Source organism: Ostrinia furnacalis, unplaced genomic scaffold (genome assembly GCF_004193835.3).
Source record: "Ostrinia furnacalis isolate ACB-3 unplaced genomic scaffold, ASM419383v2 OfSCF3050, whole genome shotgun sequence".
NCBI classification, from domain to species: Eukaryota; Metazoa; Arthropoda; class Insecta; order Lepidoptera; family Crambidae; genus Ostrinia; species Ostrinia furnacalis.
Window position 1 is genome coordinate 179,948 of NW_021133289.1, and position 26,327 is coordinate 206,274.

The 26,327-nt window shown below is 38.4% G+C and overlaps 1 long non-coding RNA gene across 1 annotated transcript; it reads left to right on the plus strand.

Moving 5' to 3' along the window:
* Positions 1–5,141: 5,141 nt before the first annotated feature.
* On the plus strand, positions 5,142–5,470 carry LOC114357137 (uncharacterized). Its single transcript, XR_003656278.1, has 2 exons — positions 5,142–5,192; positions 5,421–5,470. It is a non-coding gene; the product is annotated as an uncharacterized LOC114357137 (long non-coding RNA).
* The last annotated feature ends 20,857 nt before the right edge of the window (positions 5,471–26,327 follow it).

A 26,327-nucleotide genomic window follows, 5' to 3' on the forward strand; every position in this document is an offset into this window, starting at 1 on the left:
AGAAAAGACATGCTTTTTGTAAGTTTTGTTCTTTTGTTGCATACCTATTTTATGTTCAAAGGGTCTAGTTATTTTGTTAGGAGGTTGGAAGGTACATAAACCACTTACTACTTAATAAATAAGAGGCCTAAAGTTACACTATATGAATTAATTGCTTGTCACGTTCAATATACATTCAGTAGCGGCGTAAGGGGGGGGGCGGTGGGGGCGGTCCGCCCCGGGTGCCAAGCATCAGGGGGTGACACAAGTCGCGCAGATTAGTACTCACTGGCACATCTGCATGGCAAATCTGATACGGGGGGGTGGCGGGTGCGGTTGTCTTTCAATCTTCGAATCGGTAGGTANCGAAGCTCTGAACTCGTACTTTGTTGATTTGTGCTAAATATACAACAATCATGTTAATTAATACTTATGAAATAGTAAGTTGAATAATGTACCTTTTATTATATACCATGGACATTAGCAAAAACAAAAGAAAACTGTGTGTAAAATGGGATTGAAAAAAACTGGTCCAAATTAGCGGACTCTCCCTTATGTGCTGGTACATGACAGTGTCACGTGGTGTCACTATATTTTTCAGAAGCCACGATAGCCGAACGGTGAAGGGATCGGACTGGCCGACTCATGATCCGGGGAACGCGGGTTCGATCCCCGCCGCCGCTCGACTATTGTGGTGAGCTCACTCGTGATACAAACATACCTATTTAGCTTAGTACGAGGGGCTAACGGGACTATTAGTAATTTGTGTAATAACAAATCACTAATAAATCTTTATGAAAGAAATACAAAAATACTTTGCACATGTTGATATTTCATTGACAACAAATCGCGCTAAAAAAGCTCCGCGCCCCGCTCCGCCTGTGCGCGCGCGAGGCCTTATCCGCCACAATCAGGATGTTGTCACTGCGACGCCCTGGGCTTGGGCGGGCGGATTACTTGGCTTCGTGCTCGAGCGAAAATTATTTTACCAATTATTTCATCGGTAGGACATGGTTAATTTAACCTAAAGCCTGGTCCGTGAGCACGTAGAATCCCGTCCAATGTCCCCAAGCTACCCACCCATCCTAATCGCTCGCGCGTAATTATATTGCTGTCGCGACTGTGCGACGCGCGCCCGCAGTGAGTGTGCGAGCGCGATAGCAACATAATTACGTGCGAGCGACAAGGATGAACAGCTTGGGGTCATTGGACGGGATTCTACGTGCTCACGGACCAGGCTTTACCTACGAATATAACACCATCTTACCTAAGTCTGTCGCTGTTATGGAACAACAATGTTAACAGCATTGTTGTGTTCCGGCAATTGGAGGTAAGATAGCCAGTTCCTCCGTGGTTGAGGATTCCGGGTGAAGCTTGCTTCCACCTTCGGCTTGATCGTCACTTACCATCAGGTCATCAGGTGAGATACAGGCCAAGAGATTCCGCGTTGTAGATAAAAAAGTGTCGTTTAAATAAATCTGTTTAAAATTACTACTTTCACTACAAGCAACACTTTTCTATTTCAACCTGGAGATACCTAGTTACAGCGCCATATTTAATTTGCCTACGTAAATAATAAAATTTAACTTCAGATAACGTTTTGAAACGTCATAAATGGTAACCCACATAAAGGTTAATTATTGCCATAACCGACATTTATAACGTGAAGTGTAAAGTTTTTACGAGAGAGACTGCGACAAAAAATTATATGAACATAAACAAAACATTTTACACCCTTCGTAGCTAATTTCTTGTAACGAAACGAAACGCAAGCATTCTCCTTCCGTTTCATAGAAGCCTTAAAATGTCGCAAACACAAAGGTTAACACAGAAATTAAAGCCGCAAAAGGCCACCTCTGCTGAAGAAAGCTTGCCTAGGTAGGTATAACCGGTCGTTGAAAAATAAGATATAAATATATCTACCTTTAGGAAAACCGAATTACTTACATTAAAGTTCCAGTCCGATCGGAGGTTGACACGATCATCTGAAAATAGAGAAAAATAATATTTTATCAAACATTATAAAAAAAACTAGCGGCCGCCCGCGACTTCGTATGAGTGGATGCCGTTTTAACCCCTTAGGGGTGGAGTTTCGTAAAATCCTTTCTTAGCGGATGCCTACGTCATAACATCTACCTGCATGCCAAATTTCAGCCCAATCCGTCCAGGGGTTTGGGCTGTACGTTGATAGATCACTATGTCAGTCAGTCACCTTTGAGTTGTACCTATATATTTAGATATTGATACTTTAAGTAGATAACTATAACAGTAGTCCTATTTATTAACTACCGGTAATTTACCCTAAATATTTGTTACAGTTTCGATATGAAAACTAGTATTTATCACAGCTCTACACAATTAAATATTCAAGCGCTTAATTGTACCTTTCAGCGTGTTTATTGTACGGGTATAGATTATGTCACAGATTAGTTCATATTTATAACATTCACCTAAAGCCTTGCCTAAAGCACATTTAATTTTTCTTTAAATAAAGCTTTTGTGAGAACTCGGTGACGGTCACCGGCTAAGGTCAAAATCGAGATTTTCCCAAACTAGGCAAAACCTGAAAGTAGACTAGAAACAAGTTAATAAAGGAAGCAAACTGAAATAATACATTATAACACAGGTACAAATTATGCGTGCTCATCATACTAACATTAGTATCTTTCAGGATTCAAACCGCAAACTGTATTTGCAGGCCATCAATTTGCTGCCGTTGTTACAATAGGATGGCTTCAGAACATTGTTTGCAAATTACTATCTAGGAACTAACTAGATAACAATTACATAAAGTTTGTCCATAACTTAAAGCTGTATAAACTTGGAGCTTTGCGCGTGAAGCAGAATATTTAAGTATCCTTAACGCATTTGAAGTCCAATTAGAATCTACAAATCTACTTCTAAAGCAAACGCCCACGACTTCTGCAATTGCATACTAATCATTTGATCATCATCATCATTTCAGCCACAGGACGTCCACTCACCACTGCTGAACATAGGCCTCCCCCAATGACTTCCACATCGCACGGTTGGTAGCGGCTTGCATCCAGCGCCTTCCTGCTACCTCTATCAGGTTGTCGGTCCACCTTATGGGTGGACGTGCGTTTTCCAGTCCGCTCCAGTTTTCAGTAAATAAATGTCGACTTTTTGACACTGAGTTTGCATCTCGGTGATAATTCTTCTTAAAGGAAAAGGAAGTAGCAAAAGTTTTGATTTTCGCGCTAGTTCTATACTATTCGTTCGCGCAAGTTTGCCGGTCCGTGGAATGCGCGTCCCCTCCTCCAACCACGATTAAACGCATTCGTTAGTGATTAAACGCAATTAATGTGTCTTATTTTACGCAAATACACAAATTTTATCGATAATAATAAATGAAAAATATTTTAAATGTAGTTTGTTAGAGTTATAGACGCTTCCCTTCGAGTGACGTCATATCGCCAGCGGCAAACTTAAAGCGAACGGATAGTACGAAAGTTCGTATGCATGGGGCCTAAGCTCTACATTTAGCTAAGGCCTACATAACACTAAGCTTCCGGACTCCACTAATGCCAATTAAATCCCATTGCGTATAAATCAGTTATGCGGCTGAAGTACTTACTTAGTAGCTCAGGAGATAAGGTAGGCTTTAGCAAGCATTAATTACTTTATCAATTTGTATAGGCACATGCAAGATAGTCAAAGTCGTTTTATCCCAAGGGATATCTTATAGTTATTATGTTAACCCTTCATTTGGCAGTGATGCTTATAAGCAACAACCACTTTGAATATTTCTACAGCACCAAATAATAAGTTTTGTGCAAATCATTCGATTTTGTTACGAAGCTTAGTTCAGCAAAACACTAGTAAATCGGTCGTCGACTGAGTTTTGAGTGATTTCATATTCATATTTCTGTCAGACGCCAAGATGACGCGCAATGAGAATAACAAAGACGGAAGTTTTATGATTTTATACTATATTATCATCTGTAATTGTTTTTGTATTGTCTAAATTTTATTCATAATAAATCAAACTAATCATATAAAGCAATATTTGGCGTAGAAACTGTGTTTTCCAATATGTGACATGCTTCCGAACCTCGATGTTGCCTAGAAGCATCAGTGCCAAACATCTAACAAAATAGGTTAATCTTTTTGTTAATACAAAAGAGTGCCAATACCCAATAAATCAATCATGTATTACATGAATAATGTTATAGAGATGGTATACAATTACTTTTGATGCAATTATGGACCCTGTCGGGCACAGCATTTTAGGAGATAACCCTTCATTTGGCAGTGATGCTTTTAAGCAACAACCACTTTGAATATTTCTACAGCACCAAATAATAAGTTTTGTGCAAATCATTCGATTTTGTTACGAAGCTTAGTTCAGCAAAACACTAGTAAATCGGTTGTCGACTGAGTTTTGAGTGATTTCAAATTCATATTTCTGTCAGACGCCAAGATGACGCGCAATGAGAATAACAAAGACGGAAGTTTTATGATTTTATACTATTTTATCATCTCTAATTGTTTTTGTTTTGTCTAAATTTTATTCATAATAAATCAAACTAATCATATAAAGCAATATTTGGCGTAGAAACTGTGTTTTCTATTAAATGACATGCTTCCGAACCTCGATGTTGCCTAGAAGCATCAGTGCCAAACATCTAACAAAATAGGTTTATCTTTTTGTTAATACAAAAGAGTGTCAATACCCAATAAATCAATCATGTATTACATGAATAATGTTATATAGAGATGGTATACAATTACTTTTGATGCAATTATGGACCCTGTCGGGCACAGCATTTTAGGAGAGAGGAAGAATTTGCTGTCTGTCTCTGTGTTGTCTGTCTTCAAGCTTACACCGCTGAACTGATTTAAATGATATACCAGTTTCAGAAGCTAAAGAGAAAATAAAAAGCCAACCTTGGCTCGGCATATTTATCGTGAAGTATGATGACATGCGTCATCTATCAAATGTTGGAGAAAAAGGTCGTTGTCGACTTTGCGAAAATGGTCAAAAAATAGTTTAATGCATAAAATGTGAAATACGATTGATTTTTTAATGATTTTCATATAAAAAAAAAAATCTATAATATATCTCAATGTTATATTTAAGTACCCCTATTTGGCAATGTGGTAAATAAGCAACAATCGTTTTTCGCGAAAATACCAACCAAATATTTTTTTTATTATTTTTCTTAACTTTATTTGATAGTAACAATTAGGTCTAAATAGATTGTATTGAAAAAATCAAACAATTTGTGTCTTGCCAAATGAAGGGCTAATCCATATCTGTGCCCAAAACACAAAATAAATAGGACTCAAAATCATGGACCTATAAAAAAAGGCGGACGGAACTCGCGCTAACTGTGACGCAAAATTTTGGCGTTTGTCTATTGTGTGATTTTTTTTTTTTTTTTTTTAAATNCACTTTATTTGATAGTAACAATTAGGTCTAAATAGATTTTATTGAAAAAATCAAACAATTTGTGTCTTGCCAAATGAAGGGTTAAGAGAACAATTTAGTAATCTTACTGGACTAACTCTGGGTTGCACTATCCGACTTTTCGTCAAAATTCTGTCAAGCTCCATACAAAAACACCTGTGAGGGCTGAGTGCGAGTTAAAAAATGTATGAAAATGCTAGTTTTTGAACGTTTCCCGCTAGGGGCGCTGTGCAATCCGTCATAGTCATTAAATGTGAGCGCGGTTTGATGAAAACTCACACTCAGTCCTCTGTCATAGTAACATGAAGGTGGTACAACTGAGGCTTGTCGATACAGCTACCTATAGCATTTTCTGCATTGTCAATATTATAATTATGCAAATCATTAATTATCATGCGTAATACAGTAATAGTAATGTCAAAACATTGATACGGTGTTCCAGGATAATTTTAGACTTAACCACGAAAGTGACTTCCCTGGAAGCGTGAAACATACCGCTTATGACGAAAACAAATATACCAGAGTACATTATTTATGAACAAAGTTGTCCAGACAAATCTACCGCCAGTCGAGTGGTTAGTTCCAAAATTTTTAAGTCGGCGATTTATGCAGGGTTTATTTTAACTGCTTTGAATTATGAACGTGGAGAAAAGACATGATTTTTGTAAGTTTCTTTCTTTTGTTCCATACCTATTTTATGTTCAAAGGGTCTAGTTAGTTTGTTAGAAGGTTGGAAGGTACATAAACCACTTAGTACTTAATAAATAAGAGGCCTAAAGTTACACAATATTAATTAATTGCTTGTCACGTTCAATATACAAATTCAAATTGTGTTTATTGTGAAATCACAGGTACATAAGTCAGGTCATTAAAGGACATTGGGAACTTTAATATGAGAAAATTCCCCACGGCGGACAAAAATGAAACGTATTTTATTTCAAAGCTTTATACTTGTAGGTATATTCACTTAAAGCGCTATGTTGTGAGATATGGGAATTCTGAGATATGACGAGTCTAAGTTGAAAATATATTTGTCTAAAATGATTTGATATTTTTACTTTTTTACATTATGTTGTTTGGCATTGCAGAGTAACCAATAAAAGTAAATAAAATAATATAAATAAACAAAAAATATAAATAAAATAATATAAATAAATAAAATATTATAAATACTTAAATTAATACTAGACAACATCTCATATATTACTCCAACCCAAAATAAGTAGCTAAGGCATTTGTGTTATGGAAATCGGGAACGACGAACCACAACACACCCAAACCAGAGACAATGTGAAAAGATCGTTTTCTATATTGTCCCGACCGGGAATCGAACCCGGGACCTCAGGATTGGCCCGGCACACCTTGAAAACCGGTGTGTGCACCTCTCCGCCACGGAGGTCGTCAAAAATGTTACCTAAATGTAAAATAAAATAAAATATTAAAACTTCATTTTCTCAATATTCCCATATAAGAGAGAGAAAAAAAATGCACGGAAATTCATTGGATATTAGTATGTATCATCTGTGATAGGTTTCGTTTGTGTCCGCTACTTTTCGAAAAGTGGGGCAAAAAGTTCCCAATGTCATTTGTATGATAGATCAGCTGTGTTCCGCCGCATGGGCATACAATAATGGTACGATACAATTGATAGCTAGTAAAAATCTATGACACAATAAATGATACAATTCAAATACAAGTCAATTATTAATAATTATAAGTTAATTAAGTCATACAGAAAATGTCAGCAGAATACAATATTATGTCAGTCGGAGAGAAAAAAAAAACAATTTCATTAATAAATACTTAGAGGTACTCAAATTGTCACACAAATCATTATAAATTGTCAGAAAGATATTCATTTACAGAGTAGTAACCTTTATTTATTTATACATTTATCGGATCTAACGATGATGATGAGTTCAGGGCCAGGTTGAAGGCAAGAGAGCACGCGGTCGATCGCCAACCCGCTGGATAGACGCCATCACAAAGCCCACTGAGTCCACAATGGTTCAGTGTACTCGCGACGCCTCTAACCGTCAGAAATGGAAGCACATCAGGAAAGCTACCCTTGGAGATGACATCACCCCACCATGTACCTCGTCAGCGCAACCACGACCACTTTGACAAGAGTGCCCGACTAAGAAGAAAATGATGAATAAAAAATCGAATGGAAAGAAACGAAATAATATTGTGCCTGTTTATAAGACTCAATTCGCTTACGTCGCGGTCGCGGGTCCAACGCCGCTTTGTATGGAAACTGCGAATTGCTATCGTTTGGGCTCAATGGCTCGATATCAAAATACGTAACACCCAAGTGCTTTTGTTTCGCGCAGCCAATGTCTGGAAGATTATCGTTATGGTTATACAGGGTGTCCCAGAATGGGTGAATCAAACTGCTAGGGGAGGTAGCTCTACTAATGTACTATCCCAAAAAAATATGAAAAAAATTTTTGAGTTCGGATTTTTTTTTAATAAAGTGCTCTAAGCTCGAAATCTAGTCATTATTTTCAAAAGTATGTTTACAGATAAACGAAGCGAACATGTACAATTAATATTAGTAAGAAAAAAGTACAAATAAAATCCAAACGCAGCAATTATAGCCAGATACTTAGGCAAATCTGATTTATTTTTTACTTATTAAAAAAAAAATTGTTTCCTTATGCGCTTTATTTTTTTTTTTCATATTTTTAGGGTAATGTACTATATTGTACTATATTAGTAGAACTACCTCCCCTAGCAGTTTGATTCACCCATTCTGGGACACCCTGTATGGTGCCGTGATAATAAACGTGATTTTTCACAGTTTAAAGCCTTCATTATCGGAATACCAGGCAGCTACTACTCAATAGGTGTACGAGTATAATGTTGACCCTTATTCGATTAAAGAGATTAAGATACTGAGTCACATTACGTGCCTAGGATGGCACAAAAGGCCAAGCTAGAAGATGGACTAAAACCGTAGAAGATTTTTACATGGGGTTGTAGAGTGCGAAAGATTACTTGCAAGATCATCAACAGATATCATTTTAATTTTATAATAAGCAGGAATCAACCAGTTCGCTGAGGTTATTAACACTTACTTATGGTCAAGTAAAACTTTCATTAAGGCTGGGTTGCACCATCTTACTTTAACTTTAACAAGCGTCAAAAATCTGTCAAATTCCATACAAAAAACACCGGTTATCGTCATAGTTACCGTTAAAGTTAGGTGGTGCAACTCAGCCTAAACGTTTTGCAATTAAAATTGTTTAGAGAATTAATTCATTTAATATCCGTAATCCTTCTTTCAGAATCCTTTTTGATTTAATTATACTTTATAATACACACACTCTGATAGGATAATTAGAATCAAGCCACGTGATTGGATAATCATGATTATAATCAGCTGTAAATTGCTTTGAAGCCGCGGCAGCGAGCAAATATTCATTAAACGGTAACGCGAGCGGAGAGTTATGGAGAGTCGGGTTCGCTACCAAAATATTACGTTGACGCTGTAAAGTATCGCTTTTGTTTCAGTAGCAGCTTATTTAAAGGAGAAATCGTGACAGCATTGTTTGGATAGAAAAAATATTTCAGTCATTTCAGTCAATGGGCAAAGAGCGAACGGACTTCTCTACAAAAAATATTTGACTCATAAAATATTCAAATTCAAATTCAAAACGTTTATTTGCCAAAAACACAGTAATACAGGGTGACAATATAATGTAATATTCAGGGAATGTACCGTGTATCGTGAGTAGAGTCTTAGTTTAAAAGGATGCCAACGATTTAACCCTGTATAACATGGCATCTAGCTCAAACGAGTTTTAAAAATGTTGACCACGAGGGACGCTACACAAAGAATTATTATAATCTGTAGAATCTAATGTAACTGTTAACTACATATTTTATTTTACTAACATAAGTTTGAATTCTTACGCCGTCTATGCTGTAATTAATATTACGAACCGATGTAAAATATCTTATTCTCAGAAATAAATTAATTTGATTTGACTTCACTAACTCAATTAACACAAGCCGTCCTAGACGTCATCATTTATCGGCAAGTGCCAAACCAATTATGATCAACTACGTGTTTTGTAATAAATTAAGATTGCTTTTGGCTTCTAACCTTTTACGAGTAACGTAAAGTTACGTAAAAGCGTAAAATGTTATGTTTATTATACGTTGAGCATTTTGGGGAATATTGTATATTTAGATCCCACCAAAAACATTCTGTAAAAAACTAGCCAAGTCTCGATGGAGCTGCTTGTTTATCTCTAAAAAGTAATGAAATCTAGCCAAAGTCGTGCCAAGTCTATGGTTCCTTACTGCGATTTCTTTATTATTATAGTTAATGTTGTGTGACTTGGCCGTTGAACAATCTTTATTAAGATAATCATACATTATAAATACGCAGCTTTACTGAACCTACAACTGGTTATTGTTGAATCAACGTTTTCCAAGTGGCAATTTTCCATCGTCAGTGGGTAGCGGTTCAGGCGACTGATTGGTGCAATGGTGTCATGGAGCACCTGGTTTTGTCACCCTTCAACGGCCAAGTCACACAACATTAACTATAATAATAAAGAAATCGCAGTAAGGAACCATAGACTTGGCACGACTTTGTCTAGATTTCATTACTTTTTAGAGATAAACAAGCAGCTCCATCGAGACTTGGCCCGAGTGTACCATCTGCGCTATAAATTCTTTATAGAAAAACAAAGAAGCGGAGCGTGCCGATGTGCGACACAGCCTCCCCGTGCGAACGCTAGTGAAAGACTGAGCTCCCGCATTCGCGCGGCCCGCGTGTGGAAATTACAGGGTATTTTGAATGTATGACACGTAATACATTATTTTTGAAAAAAATTGAACAACAATTTTTTAGATAATTAAATTTTCTATCATTTGGTGAAAGAATCATTAAAATCGCTTCAGCCGTTTAGGAGGAGTAGGAAATTTCTTTGGTGAAATTAGAAGAAAGTTAAGAATTTTTTCTGTCAAAACTAATAATTGTAACAAAAAAAACGAACAACAATTTTTTAGTTTAAGATATTATACATCTCACACATATTTTTTTTTCTTGTTTGGATCATCCATTTAGGAGGAGTAGGGATTCAAAGAGAGGTCTATTTTGCAGTTTAGCCTCACCTATCGCCTTAATATTACGAACCGATGTAAAATATCTTATTCTCAGAAATAAAATATTAATTTAATTTGACTTCACTAAATCAATTAACATAAGCCGTCCTAGACGTCAACATTTATCGGCAAGTGCCAAACCAATTATTTTCAACCACGTGTTTTGTAAATAAAATAAGATTGCTTTTGGCTTCTAATAATTTACGAGTAGATACCTGACGTAAACTTACGTAAAATGTTATGTTTATTATACGTTGAGCATTTTGGGGAATATTGTATACTTAGATAGTTGTGAACTTGTGGGTTTAGATAGCAGCATGAGTCTGTACAACAATGTAGCATTCTAGTTATTGCTAATTCCACACCAGAACCTTACTGCCCTATTGGCCGTCAGTTCTGCATAATGTGCCCTGCCCTTTGCCACTTCAGCTTGCTAATCCGTCGGGCTATGTCAGCGACTTTAGTTCGTTTACGGGTTTCCTCATTTCTGATTCGATCTCGTAAAGAAACACCGAACATAACCATTGCTATAGCACTCTGTGCGACTTTGAGCTTCTTTGAGAGCCCGTGTAGTTCGTTCACGGGTCTCCTCATTTCCGATTCGATCTTGAAGAAACCTTGGTAAAGAAACATTACACAAGTAACTTAAGCGGACAGCATGCCCAGATGTCGTCACCACAGCTACGTGAGACTAACTGAAACAATGAATGCCAGCAATGAGTCCCCATAACTCACAAGCGCCTGACAGCGGCCTGCGGCCATAAACTACCCGGCGTTAGCGCCGTCACATCACGCACTGAACTGCATTTCACTGTTCTCGTATAGTAATTTAAGTACTAGGTACTCTAGCAGCGAGGTNAGCGAGGTTTTGGGCTGACACTGTATAGTAGTTTGTTGTCGACACGACAAGAAGAAGTAGGTACTGGGTGACAAATACTGATTGAATAATAATTACACATAAGTAGAATGTGCATATGGATTTAGTGATCCTTGCTTCAATCTTAACAAAAATCGAGGAAGGTTTAGTTAAAATATTTTAAAACATGACATTTAAAACTTTTTTCACTTCACCGTAATGTTTTAACATATTTTAACTAAAACTTTTCTCGATTTTTGTTAATATTAAAACAAGGATTACTCAATCCACATGCACGCACATCTAAGTAGAGCGTGACAAAACAACGCATGCGATCGGATTTTCCTGAGCTGAGATATAAAATAAACAGATTTTGTGTATAAATCAAAACGATATTTCGCACTAGAGAAATTTAAATTAAAGTTCAGATCAACTTTTGCCCGATGCTATAGTAATTTGGAGTCGTAAATTGCTTAGCAATAGAGTGTTTATTTGCTCAGCGCCGCCGCAAACACGCGGTAGAGCAAACTCAATCTCGCGCGCCGCAGGAGCCATCAGCGGTGGCACTCGTGAAAAATGTGGCTAATATCTATTCCGTTTGTTCGGATCCAATTGGATTTTTACGCACAAGACTATATTTGAGAAGTTGGTATTAATTCATGGCACATTATTTTGTATTTTCATACAATAAACGAGAAGACCGCGATCATGATTGAAAGACGCTAGCCGTGAAGACGAATCCTTACATAAGAACTTTCAGGGCTTACGCGTCATAATATCAATTACCTAACGATTAGTCACTGTAGAAGCAAAATGATCAATCATTTTGATTCATCAACAAGAATCTCAAAAATTTTTATCATCAATAGAATTTACTAATACTCGTACTCATAACTTAGATCACAGTCGAGAAAACAAGAAAAACATTACCCGTTTGTCCTCAAGGAAACTGTATGAATTGAATTCACTGGAGGAAATTGTGGAAGTTACACACCGCGTATCCACTGCACATCTCGGAGAAAACAGCCATCTTACATCTGGTGACTTATTTTTGTTGTTGGTAAGCTATGGCAATTCAGTTTAAGTCAGTTGTACTCAAATATCTTAGAAAGTAAATAGTTTTTTAATCCGAAATTGATGCATCGTCGTTATAAGCTCATCCGCAATAATAAATAGGTATCATAATCGTAATAGTCAACAGTACCAGCCACACTAAGTAGACGCAAGTTTGGTAAGTATTCATTGAGTGGTCCGTAAACATATTTGACCAGTCTTTTTCCTGAACTGCACAAACTGATGCCTATGCCTTAGAAAGATTTTCATTGAATAAATCGACTGGACACAAATTAAACACGGAACAGACATCTCCGAACAGAATAGCAGCAAATAAGAAAATAGATTGGAAACGGCAGCTGCCGCTACCTCTCGCTTTCATTATACAAGAGCGGAAGACATTAAGGCCGTCAGCCGTTACATTTCGAATTCCACTTTTTATCAGAACTGGTTTAACTTGCAAATGAGTCGGCTGATCTTGTTGCCCAATGGCAACGGTTGATACTTTGACTATCTTCTATTTGTCACGGACGCTGCGTAACATCTAGGTCACAGATTATGGAATAAGTTTGCGAATTTAGGTGACCCTGGGTGATGTATGAAGCTTTCAGGGGGATCTAAAACAGTCTAGTTTAAGTGATCTCACGTCTTATGGTCGTCTTATTTGTTGAGATAAGTTTATCTTTTCAAGCTGAATGTATTTTAAGAAAACTTTTTAAAACATTGCTAAAGAAGACAGTACAAGTATTTCGGCCGTGTTCACAAACGATGCTTGCTTAAGTGAAGCAGCAAATCGAACGCACAGTGTTGAATAGAGCTCTGTGAGCGGTTCGTGTGTCACCCTGTGTGTCCACGCGCACTGTGAGACCTCATAGTAATGTTTGTGAATACAGGCGTATCTCACAAATTTCAGATTTAGAAAGAAATTAAAATTACGTGGATAGGCGTGACTTTCTTTGACATTAGTCAAAATGTAGAAATATAATCAGAAAAGTTCAGCCATTACGAAAAAAGTCATTACGAAGTTGAATTGTTACGGCAGTCGCGAATTGACAGCATTCTTTTAGGCCGGCAATACACGGACAGCTCGAGCAGTTAGTCAGTGATCAACATACACGGACCGCTCTTGCAGTCAAGAGTCAACAGCTTGAAGCTGCCAGTGATAACTGCTCAAGCAGTTGGTATTAACTGCTCAACAAATCACAAGCGCGCGCGCCGTGGAATGAAGAAAGTGGGCGGAGGTAACTGCGCGAGAAGAGCTGTCGTCAGCTCGAGCAGTCAGTGTATGGCTGGCGACTGCTTGACCGCACGATGAAAATCCACCGTGCTGTCGACCGCCCGAATCAGTTGCAACTGCTCGAGCGGTTCGTGTATGTGCGTCCATAGAACTCTGCAGTTCACTGTGCAGTCGCAGCTTGAAGCTGTCGACCCTGACTGCTTCAAGCGGTCCGTGTATTGCCGGCCGAGTCTCATCTCGTCACCGTGACTCGCACTGGCTTCATATGGGAATACATTACACAAATAAATCTGTCTCGTAAAACAGTGTATCGAATAGACTATTAGAGAAAATAATATCGACAATGCTACATTATTTTTTGAAATACAGAAGCTATTACAGACATTACTAAAGACAAAAATTGGCACAAGTATTTCCTATTGTTCGGTGAAAAGCTTTTTTATTGCTGAAAATCTGAGTCGCGGGGTTCTGATTCTCATTACGTTCAATAAGGTTTCAGGGTAGATATCTTTTGTCACGATTTAAACACAAATGACAATGAAAATGATAAACCTACTATTTTTTGTCGCAGCTAGGCTCAGCTATCAATAAAATACAATACTTAATCAATGATTATTCTGATTGAGTATGAGTTAAATGTTTTATTATTTGCTATCCCAGCATATACATAAGTTTCGTCATTACTCGTATGTAAAATCAGTTAGTGTCACAACTAGCCGTAACAGTAAAATCCCAACTAATATTATAAATGCGAAAGTAACTCTGTCTGTCTGTCTGTCTGTCTGTCTGTCTGTCTGTTACGCTTTCCCGCTTAAACCTCGCAACCGATTTTGATGAAATTTGGCATAGAGATAGTTTGAGTCCCGGGAAAGAACATAGGATAGTTTTTATCCCGGTTTTTGAAACAGGGACGCGCGCGATAAAGTTTTTCTGTGACAGACAAAATTCCACGCGGGCGAAGCCGCGGGCGGAAAGCTAATAAATAAATAAAGATGTAAAACATATCGCCCCCTAAAAGATACTGCACTTCCTAATGGGTGCAGGACTCGGAGGCGAACTGTAAGGAAAACAGCGGCGATCACAATAGATCGATAACGGTCGCAGTGATACTAGGACTTTATTGAACTAGAATAGCCGCTCAACACAAATAAATAAAAAAAGTGTCACAAAGGAACACAACATTAAAATACATGCGTCATCAATTAATGTTTGGTGAAAACAAATTGAAGACTTAAGCCAAGTATTACTTCAGTTGCTTAGCTACCAAGATACTTAGCCACTAGCTAGCCTAAGGATCTAAACACCCAAATTGAATTAGCAATCTCGCGGGCAGCCGTCTCGCCGCCTCTAACTCAGTTACACGCAACCCACTTGGTGGAAGAGGCGCGCGCGGAATTGAAGGCGGTCTAATTACGAGCCTACGAGTTAGTTTGACCTACGATGAATGAATAAAGAATATAGAAAAAAGAAGAGCTAAGAAGCACTGTTGTTCAATTTGGAGATTGTAGAACGAATTAACTGACGGTTATAAAAGCTAACGATGAGAAACACCAAACTAAAGAAGCACTAAGATGGACATGGACTTAAGTTTACAAGCCATTGGCTGCACAAATTACTTTTAGGAAGTCTCAGTCAAAATCAAAATAACCGTTATATCCTTATCAACTACAAATAACATTAAAAGTCACCATATAAGCTCCAATATTAACGATAGCATTAACAGGTACCCTAGATAGAGATAAAACAAATGGGCGTGAAATAAGTTTGTCCTGTCCGTTGCAGCCTTGCACCGCCCCGACGCATTGTCTACCCGTGTCCCGCCGACAAACTTAATTAAGCGCGCCGAGAGCGGCGGCGGTTTGTCATGTTTAAAATTTGCTTCACCGAGGAGTTTTAATGTGCATCGCCAGTGGTAGCGGATTACTTGGGGAAGGATTAAAGTAGATCATAAACAAACTAATGTAAAACAATCGTGAAGATCGGGTGAATTTAATACAGCTAAGAAGACGACAGACTCACAAGCTTTTGATGTTCAAAATTGTGATAGAGTTATTTTCAATGTACAAGTTATTTAGCATTGTAAATAATAGAACATTAAAAGTATTCCATACACGGAACTAGTGAGTGAGAAGTAGTACCATGTGGAACTAGCTACATGAAATTACTGGGAATAGAGGTAATTAATAAAGACTTACTAAGTTACTCGATTACTAAAATCATGTAGACAGAAAATGTTCAAAGAATAAATCGTCTAAAATAATTAGTCAATAAATTAAGAAAACGCATTTTCCCGCTATATCTCAGGACACACCCTGCTGCCCGCCATTGAGTGGCAACTGGTGGTGACGATGTCTGACAAAGGTTTATCAAGCTGGGAGCAACTCGGCGGGAAACTTTCCGAGCCTGGGCGGTGTTGGCTTACTCAAATGAACTGATGCTAAGGGTAAGTGATATAGAGGATTTTGTCTTTTGTTTGTTTCCTTCACACAATGGCTATTGTAGTGGCCAAGGACTTAGAGCGCTTTCACATTTAGGTGACTTTAGCAGCGCGACAAACGCGTGACCAACGCGCTGCCGATAATTTCATACTATGTGACAGCGGACGCATGCCTTCACATTATAAAAACGCCGCTGCCGCGCTGCTGCGGCGCTTCTAACGCCCTAATGTGAAAGTGCTCTTAAAACGTGCCCAAACGAATATTTCGACAACCCAGAACAGACTGTCTTGGAGCCTCAGAACGAGGAGAGCCGACCCCAAATAATGGGAAAGAGCTAGGGCAAAGAAGAATGGGTATAGTATAAAAGGTAGATTGTAGTTGTATAGTTATAGGCGTAAAGGTTCTGGAATGGGGGCCGCGTACCGGAAAACGCAGCGTGGGACGTCCACCTACAAGGTGGACCGACGACATCGTAAAGGTAGCAGAGAAGCGTTGGACGCAGGCCGCTACCTATCGATCAACGTGGAAAGCATTAGGGTAGGCNGGGGAGGCCTATGTTCAGCAGTGGACGTTGTCTACTCACGGACATTGCCCGCGGGCGGCGTGACCGGAGGGAGCGGCGAGCGTTCGGCGAACGAACGAGCAATGTTCGGTTCGCGAGCGAACATCGAAGAAGACGATCCTGACGCACTCTCTTCAACGACTTTGCACAAAACGGTCTCGATAATATTGTAAATTTATACCGAATAGATAATTAATTTCATACAGTCCACTCTTTTCATTTATAAACTTCCACTACACTCACTATCGAAGTAACAGACGTCCTATGGCTGAAATGATGATGATGATGAGTTATAGGCGTATGCTGCTGTCTGAGATCTTAACTGATGCTGATTATTTAACTGGATTATTTCTGAACACTGGAGTGTTCATTAGTCTTCCAACTTTCAAGATACCTGAATGTAGTAAACTCCCATCGAGCTGTTATTCCGTTAGCCAGTGAAACGTCCAATTAATTGTGCGGAACTTGTAGCCCCCACCCCCCATGATCAGGTTAGGGCTCTTGTTCCGTGCTGCCAATGGTTCGGAAAGTTAACGCTAAGGTTGCAGGCACAGGCGAAACGTGGAGCGGAGCTGATTGGGAGCGAGAGCGTTTTGTTTTAACGGGGCTATTCCCACCACTGTAATTGGCAGGATTTTTAAGAGCTTACCAATAAAAATGGCTGGGTAAAGTTCGAATTGGTAACAGGGAAATATGAAGTAACTCTTTTGTAACTAGTAACGAAATTATAGTATCCAACCGATCATGGGAGAGTTTGAATCTTAAAAGCATATGACTATTTGTAAGAACTATTTATTAGTCTAAACAAATAAAGAAATTTTGACTTTGACTTTGACTAATTTTTGTTAGTACAAAATAGTTGATAGACAAAATGTATAAATACATACAAGATCGTCTGTTACACTAAGACCCATGAAATATAGGATAGGACAAATTAGTGCTTCCCCGTCGATAAATTAATGGCAGGAAGACAGATGGGATACACTACCGAATGACATCACAAAAGTTCACGTCATGACCGTGGCTTTGAGAAAAAGCTCTACTTTTAGAAGGCTTCTTAACGAGCCCGGATTTATCCGTTTGGCTTTCAGGAGTGATATATGTACCACTAAATCATCCGCCAGCGCCCCTTTAAATGTATCTGAATGTACAGAAAAATAGGCCCTTTCATGGCCCGGAATGTTGTAAATTCACGGAGATTATTTTAGAGACTCGCTTTGGAATGAAGTTAGAGATGAATGAAGTATGAATGATGTCAAAGCCATTTTCTCGTGATCATTTAAAATAAATCAAAATGTGGATCAAAATTCGCATGGGATTATAAATTAAGTACGTGCTACAATACTATGGTTATGGAAATACTACCCAGATCTTAGGAATATCAGTGATATTCGTCCCATTGAATTATTCTATTCTGACCGTGTGAGTATTGTAAAGTAGGTAAGTACCTACCTATGATCCTAATAATATCATTATAATGATAGTGTGAGTATAATATGAAACTAGATACATAGGATCCAGGTACTAAATAGGTTTTTTTTTATTCTGATTTGAGTGTTTCGCATTATTTTTTGTGAAGTAAGTTATTCCAGTCTAAGTTAATAAGACTTCCAGGAATAGTCTTACTTAAGCAGGACTTTGTCGGCACTAAAAAGGGTTCTTCCCTTATCTGCCTTTCGTCTAACTGGGTATACTCGGTATTCCCGGTGCTTTATGCGACGTTATCTGGATGTTATTGGGCGGCCGCGGCGAGCAATATCGCGCTCCAATAACTCGCGGCGCATTGCCGCGTAGTCCTGGAGATAGACGAGATGTTTGAGAAAATAATAGTTAATGTTGCTTATCTACAAATCCACACATTTAGTTTACTGTGAAAGTAGATAGAGTCGCTAGATATTTTTGTTCTTGCTTATTTTAATATGCAGGTGTTTTCCATACTGTAAATCCGGTTATTGTGTGTATATTGGAAACAATGGGGGTGATTTTACATGTACAAGAGAAAAATAACTCTCAGAATTCTCGAAATCGAAAATAACAATGAAGGCTCAAATCAATTCTTTTCTTTTTTTTATAGGAGAAGAATAATTTGGTAATGTCACGCTCTACAGACTCTCCACGTGCCTTTAAAAAAAAGTAGGCAAATAAAGGATTAATATTGAAGAGGTCACGCGGACCCGCGGGTGATCTGGCGCTACTCAACAATAGATGAATAAATGCCTCGATAAAGCTTAGCCCGTATTGTTCGGAAAAGAAATCACCAAAGGCTCTGCTTAAACTGCTCTGTTTGTTACTAACAAACTGAGTCCTGGTTTTTTGAATAAAGAATCATTTATTATATTATTATTATTAAAAATTACCAACTGAATTGAGAACCTCCTCCTTTTGTTTAAGTCGGTTAAAAAGAGTTAGCAATGCGCACGTGGAATGTCGACAACGTAGGGGAGGCACGTTAACCTACGTCTGGTTTCACGTAGGTGGAAAGGGGCTGAAGAAATAGGGCCATGTTCGTAATGCCTTCGCTTATTCCTCGAAGTATTATCCATTAATAAAACATTTTTAAAAATAGACACCTTATTCACCTCTATATTTATCATGACACACATCCGACAAACAACTTTTATTATGAAACCCAAACGCCCAAGTGAGCCATTTATCCACCTTCAATTTCGAAGAACTAGTTGCGTCCCCATTCTCGTGCTCCTCGGAAGCGCGCGGGCAATAATGTAGCGTCCTCGAACAAACTAGTTAACTGAAAGACTTCGCAACTCGCGCCATACCTTACTTCCGAAGTCCGAGTTTTTATTGGGCCCGTAAACTATTTGATACGCGTTCGCTAACGGCCGCGGCCCTGGATTCACTTTATTTTATTATCATACTTCAAGTGCTTAAAGAAAGCTTTCGAAAAAGTAATTCGATTGGAGTGAACTAATGAACCCTTTTTTTTTCTAAAAGTTTGTTAAGTACTTACCCAATTTATTTTTTATTTGAATGTGTAACTGACTGTTACATTTCCACTTATACCTACGAACACTATCAAAATTTATTTAATAAGGCTCTACTTATTTTAACGATATGGCACACATTATTGCGCATGTTTTCCAGTATTTTCTCAAATTGTTATGAGTACTTAACATACATTCAAGGTATTTCCTTCTTCAAGGTTACTTTCGCGATTATAACACCTAATGTGAGTATGGCTTAGGGACAGTATTCTATTACGCTGCTCAGCTAATCCCGCGTAAGTATCGAGTTGCTGGAAGTTACAGCCTTTCCAAAATCCGGTAAATCCCGAAGCCTGTTAACCGTTTATGATATTTACGTGTGACGCACTCTACACGCCGCTACTCTTTGTAGATACGTCCTAAAATATGCAATAGATTAAAATAGAGAAATATGGGTCTCAACGCCACATTTTTATATGAGTTACATATGTACTCACGGCTTGACATTTCGGCAGCTATGTACGAGTAACTCGTGTCGCGTAGAGACCCGTGTTTCTCTATTTTAGTTGAAATGGAACGCAAAAGTTTAATAATCTTTTATGCAATAGGTTCACAATATTAATCAAAATATTAATGTAATATGTATAGTGGTGATAAGTACATAATGTAAACTGTAACATTTTAACGAACTCAAACGCGAAATAATCGTCAAAAGAAATAAAGCGATGAAGCAGAAGGAGAAACTCAAAGAATCAGAAAATCACAATCGAATTGTCTTCCTTATCAGGCAAGTATGCGCGCAGATAATTTCCCTTCTTACTTTCTATTGGTAGGAAACTTGACACAGGCGATAATGTTTACCTCTCGGGCACAAAAGCGCTTATCCAACTATGAAGCACCAGTGTCCTTATCGCGGCAATTCGCGAGATCCTCTAGTTTGTAATTAACTCAAAGCCCAACTTGTATAGGGGCTAACAAACAAAGTCATTATCTTGATAAGATGTTCCCGAGGTACTTGCTGGTAGTTTTCCGTCGATTCCTAACATCTTATGCTTCCTCGTTTAGGCCCGGTTTCTATCAAGGCGGAGCAGAGCGGAGAGGAGCGGAGAAGAGTTTTGAATAACCAATCAGAGGCGGAATTGTGTAAAGCAATCGTAATCGTTTGACAGTTCATAACGTACGATAAAGTCAGTTAAACAAAGCGTTTGACAGAATAATCGTACGTTATGAACTGTCAAATGATTACGATTGCTTTACACAATTCCACCTCTGAGGCGGAATTGTGTAAAGCAATCGTAATCATTTTTTTTCACCTCCGATTTCATTATTTCTCCGCTTCGCGCGCGCCGCTCCGCCTTGGTGACAACCGAGCCTTACTTTTATGTGTGACCTATACTTAAGTATTGGCAATATTAATAAAAACAAGCTTTTGCCAAGGTCCAATCTATTTCTTGTACGAACACTCGCGTCCAGAGTTAAGCTCATAGCAGACTTATCAACTCGGAAAGGGATCAACATCGTATCGCCTTTCGCGAGCTGTCATCGGATTCCACGCGCTGTCAATTGCGAGGCGAGGCTTTTACATTACGGTGCGTTGCAGTGTGGAGTTTCATACAAAGAATATTGATAGCCTCGAGTTGATACGGTTACGATCCCTTTGCGGGTTGATAAATGTGCGGCGTCCTTTAAGGCGAAAAAGGTAAGAGACAGATTTCCTTTTTCATATAGGTCTAGAACTATGGATAGTAATATTGCTATGATGATGACGGCTTGAGAACCTCTGATCCAGGTCAGCAACTAGCACTACGCAGGTCTTGCTCGGGCCGTTCGTGCCTGGCCTTCATTTCTTTCGCCATAAACGCAGAGTTATTGGGCTCGCTGATTAATTAAAATACATTATGTTTTATTTATATGCTTTACTTAGGACCTGCCCACAGCTAGCTTTATGGGCAATTAGGGGTATTGCGTAAATAGAGCCAAGGTTTGTAAAGTATGCCCCAAAATTTTAATAGTGTAAGGTCAAAATAATCCTAGGCATTTTAATAGTTTACCTAGGAAACGGCTGACGTTGTAACCGAGTAGGTATTCTTCTAATGAATTTACTTCAAAGATATTTTGAATAGCAAAAGATTGTAACTTAATAGTCCACTAGTCTACTGCAGACAGTCATGACTGTCACTAACTTGTCACAGACAGCTTCTGACCAAAATTACATGGTAGAAGAAATCAGCCAACTTTATGTGCATACACTTGCAGTCAAAATCCAGTGAAATATTTCAGTTACATACTGCAGCTGAACCACTGCCCGCTCTGCCGAGAGCCGGTATCCTTGGGGTGCAACTGACAGGGTATTCCGGTCCACAAAATTAGGTTTTGCCTACACATAACTTTATATCCACGTACGGTGGTGAATATTGCATGCATGTACGAGTATAATCATCTAAGTTTGTTTTTTATTGAGCGTAATCTATTTTAAAAAATCCGGAGAAAAATGGTACTTTAGGTGTGTTTTGGCTCTTAAGTAAGTTTTTTTTTTAATTATAAGGGCTCTTTCACAATAACGACGTCTAATGTGCAGTACTAATTACTGCACATTAGTCGTCTGTTTGCAAGACCGCTCACGGTAAGTTTGCGGTCTTACAAGCACACGATTGACCTGTTCAAGCTGTCTAAAAGAGCCCTTATCAACTATCGTTATAAAGAGCGTTGATCGATCCCACGCGAATCTAAGAGGGTTATCACTCCGCCGACTCAGTCGCTTCGCTCGACAAGCACGTCGCGCCGGCGGACTCGGCGAACGGACGATATTCGCCGCACGTGACGCAAATATACAACACCGCAGCCCGCGATGGACAGCCAGCTTTGAATAATGACGTAGCCGAAAGTCAATGTTTAAAAATGTACACATCAACAACTAACGACAGACGTGACGTCATACGAAAAACAAAATTAAAAAGAATTTTCCAGGTTCAGAAATGTTGATCACTTTTTAGAAATAAAAAAAAAAACGCAACTAACTTTAAAACGTAAATGAAATTCCTAAATGTTACAGTGTTTATTTTATTTCTTCAAAAAGTTACGTTTATAATATCTTCATGCATTTTCCATAGATACATTCCAATTTTTTTAAAGTTTAAACTCTTAATAACTTGTCCGTTTCCATAAATTACCCGACTGTTTTGTTTTGCACTAAAAGTAATGTGTATTCCTTGTGTAGGTGGCAATAGATTCGGAAATCGCATAGCACTAGCCCTTTCCATGAAAAGGATGAACAAAATAAGTTCACACGAACAAAGAAGCCTCCTGGGAGACAAAAATAGATAGAGAACATAACATAAAGATGTTTCTAGGAAACTATCTAGACGTGACATATTTAGAAAATAAGGAAAACTTCTTTATAGTCTTCAGCACATCAGACTATGATATTTTATTGCAATACCGCTATTAGAAACTGTCAGTTTTTAGGTTGACCGACGATCGCTGAAGGTTGCAGGAAGTCTTGGATTTTTTTTTATGTGGCATGAGGCAAACGAGCAGACGGATCACCTGATGGTAAGTGATTACCGTCGACCATAGACACCCACAGACCCAGGGGCATTACAGGTGCGTTGCCGGCCTTTAAGGTGAAGATACGCTCTCTTCTTGAAAGCTTGCAGGTCGTATCCGTCCGGAAACACCGCCATGGATACGGTCAGCGCAGCATCAGTCGTCATGGAAATCTATGAGGGAGGCCTTTGTCCCGCAAATGGACGTCATTTCGCTGAAACAAAACGAAAATCCGCCATCCGTACGTACATAAAGCGAGCTTTCCTATCCACCTACCTTCCTAATTCCTAGTTCAACATGTTAAGTTGTGCATTTTTATATCCAACACGAAATCCCAAAATCTATTCCGAATTCTGCGTTTGTTTACAAGGATCCTCAAAGTGCGGTCTGCTAGCACTACAGAACTACTCCACGCCCCGATGAATAAACAAACGTACCCCAATGAAAAGCGAAGCAAACAGTGCGACGATTGTGTGGGACACGGCCTTCTTAATTGAAACCATCAATTCGTGGGCCCTCCTTTACGAGGAATTATGTATGGAAGCGGCAGAGGCACAGGTTGTGAAATCTTATTTCCAGGATTTAGCGAATACATTGCGCAAATAAATTTGCTGATCTCGTATACTGGCATTGATAAGAATTTAATGACACAGAGATAGGGACTGGAATTCGCTGCCTACTGCTCTCTTTCCCGAACACTATAATCCGTGACTTTTCAAGGCGAGAGTGAATAGGCACTTACAGGGCAGGTATGTACCATCCTAGCCTGCATTTCACTTAACACCAGGTGCGATTGCGGTCAAACACCTGCCTTATTATGCATAAAAAATGAAAGTTTAGAATAGTATCCGTGATCTCAACTTTATTCATTGACACGGGAACGTGGCGTGTGAAATGAGCAGCTAGCTTGAGTTAATAGGACCTTAACCTTTAAAGGACCAATTAGACATCCAACACGCACGAGTGACGCATGATCTTGATTTTAACATTTTAATGTCCCTAGAATAATTACTTTGCGTAGGAATTTAATTACACAATAAGATTATATGTAATCAGGTTACATACAAACCAAGACTAACAGACGCTTAGCTTAGGTAAAATAATTATTTAGTTTATTTTGAGAACACAAATCTAGGTTAATCGTGTATAACGTGCGAGCAGCCTAAGAATTCACACAATGTATACACTATTTATACACTAGCCCACTGTTACAAAAAGTTAAACTCTAGTTGAACTCTACTTTAAATCCCTTACTAATAAAACTTACACTCTCGTTGAACAGTGTTTTAAAGTGACGTTTAGTATGGAAATGTCATTTTAAAACAGTGTTCAACAACTGTGTAACTTTTTATTTATTTATTTATTAGGTACACCAACAAAGTCACATACATAATACAGTTCATACATTTTAACATGGTTTAACACATGATACGTATATGACCTCAATTACAGGTATACACAGCATTTCTTTTTACAATGTTAGGGTAATTATACACTAGTAAAAACAAAAATCAATTGAATAGAGTTTTTTTATTAGTAAGGAGGTTTTAGTTGGAAATGTGATTTTAAACCAGTGTTCATCCCAAGTTTAATTTTTTTGTAATTGGACCCTAGATGTTTTTAACTTGTTCTTATTTTATTCATTCATTTTTAGGGTTCCGTAGTCCTGACAAAAAACTATGTGTCTGTCTGTCTGTCCGAGGTTTTACTTGGAAGCTATTGGCACTAGGAAGCTGTAATTTTGTAGAGGTATGTATATTAATTACGCCGACAAAACGGTAAAATAAATTTTGAAAAAAAAATTCTTTTTAGTGTAGCTAGAACCCTACACTGCGCGTGACACGACACGCACTTGGCCAATTTTTAAGAAAGTAGATACATGACAATATTACGTGGCGTACAAGGAAAATAGATCCTGATATCTTATCTTTCTTTGTACCCTGTGCGTAAATAATGTAATCTGTTTGTTCCAGAGTGTCACTATCGGGCTACTTGAGATTCAAGAGCGGCGTCCAGTGTCGTAACTCGCCAGAGAGCGAATTACGACGAAGTATGTACGAGCGGCGCCAGTTCACCTCCAACGTGGCGCGTTTGGAATTTTTTTTTTAAAGATTATTACCAATTTCTATTGCCCAAATTACTAACAGTCCCATTAGCCCCTCGTGTTAAGCTAAATGAGCTTGTGTTACGAGTGGGCTCACCACAATAGTCGAGCGGCGGTGGGATTCGAACCCGCGTTCCTCGTATCTCGAGTCGGCCACTCCGACCCCTTCACCGTTCGGCTATCGTGGCTATAAATGTGTAACAAAAGCCTAAAATACTCTCTACGCCAAACTATTTGAGTATCAGTATTGATAAAAAGATGTAGTAACTGCACGCAGGAAGATTTAATGAAGGCTTAACTGACAACGCCACTCTTGTGGCGGAGTTTTGGGCTGACGCTGTGTAGGTTTGTTGTCGACACGACAAGAAAAAGAAGAAGAAAATGTAGTGCATTTTTTTTAAATAGAATGCTATTAGCCGTTCCTATCTCACGAGTGGTGAAAAAGTTTGTGCAATGAGTTGAACACTATAATGTAGAGAGAGAGTGCCTTTACAATACTATATTTGCTGTGTTTATTTGTTATGTAATAGAAGAAGCTGTGTTTAATTTGGGGCTTGCATTTTACTAAGTGATTTAATGTTTATAATTTTACTAGAATTCTTATGAACTTGCATGAACATGCATTGCATTCATCAGCGTGAACATTACTTTCAAATTACTTAAAAATCTACATTTACAAAAGGCACTCTACATGTTTTGCTATAGAAAGTTTTTAATTTATTTCTATAAAAGGATATGCAAGCGAGTCGCATAGACTTGTAAATACAAGCCGTGCTGCATGCGGTTAACATTAATTTATTAGCTCCGCCAAGAGGCGCGCTACCATTTGCTACAATACTACACTTGCTACAGTACCGCTACGATTGCTACGGTACGACTACGAGCTTGCTACGAAATTGCTGAAGCTTCTTATTCGAGAATGCTTTAGTCCATTAAGTTCGCCTTATGTTCAAATTGATTTGGCATTAAAGTTTAAATAAGTAAATTCCATTTGCGTAGAAATAACTACACTATTTGTTGTTGATTTCAAGAGAAGAAAGATAAGGAGACATGTA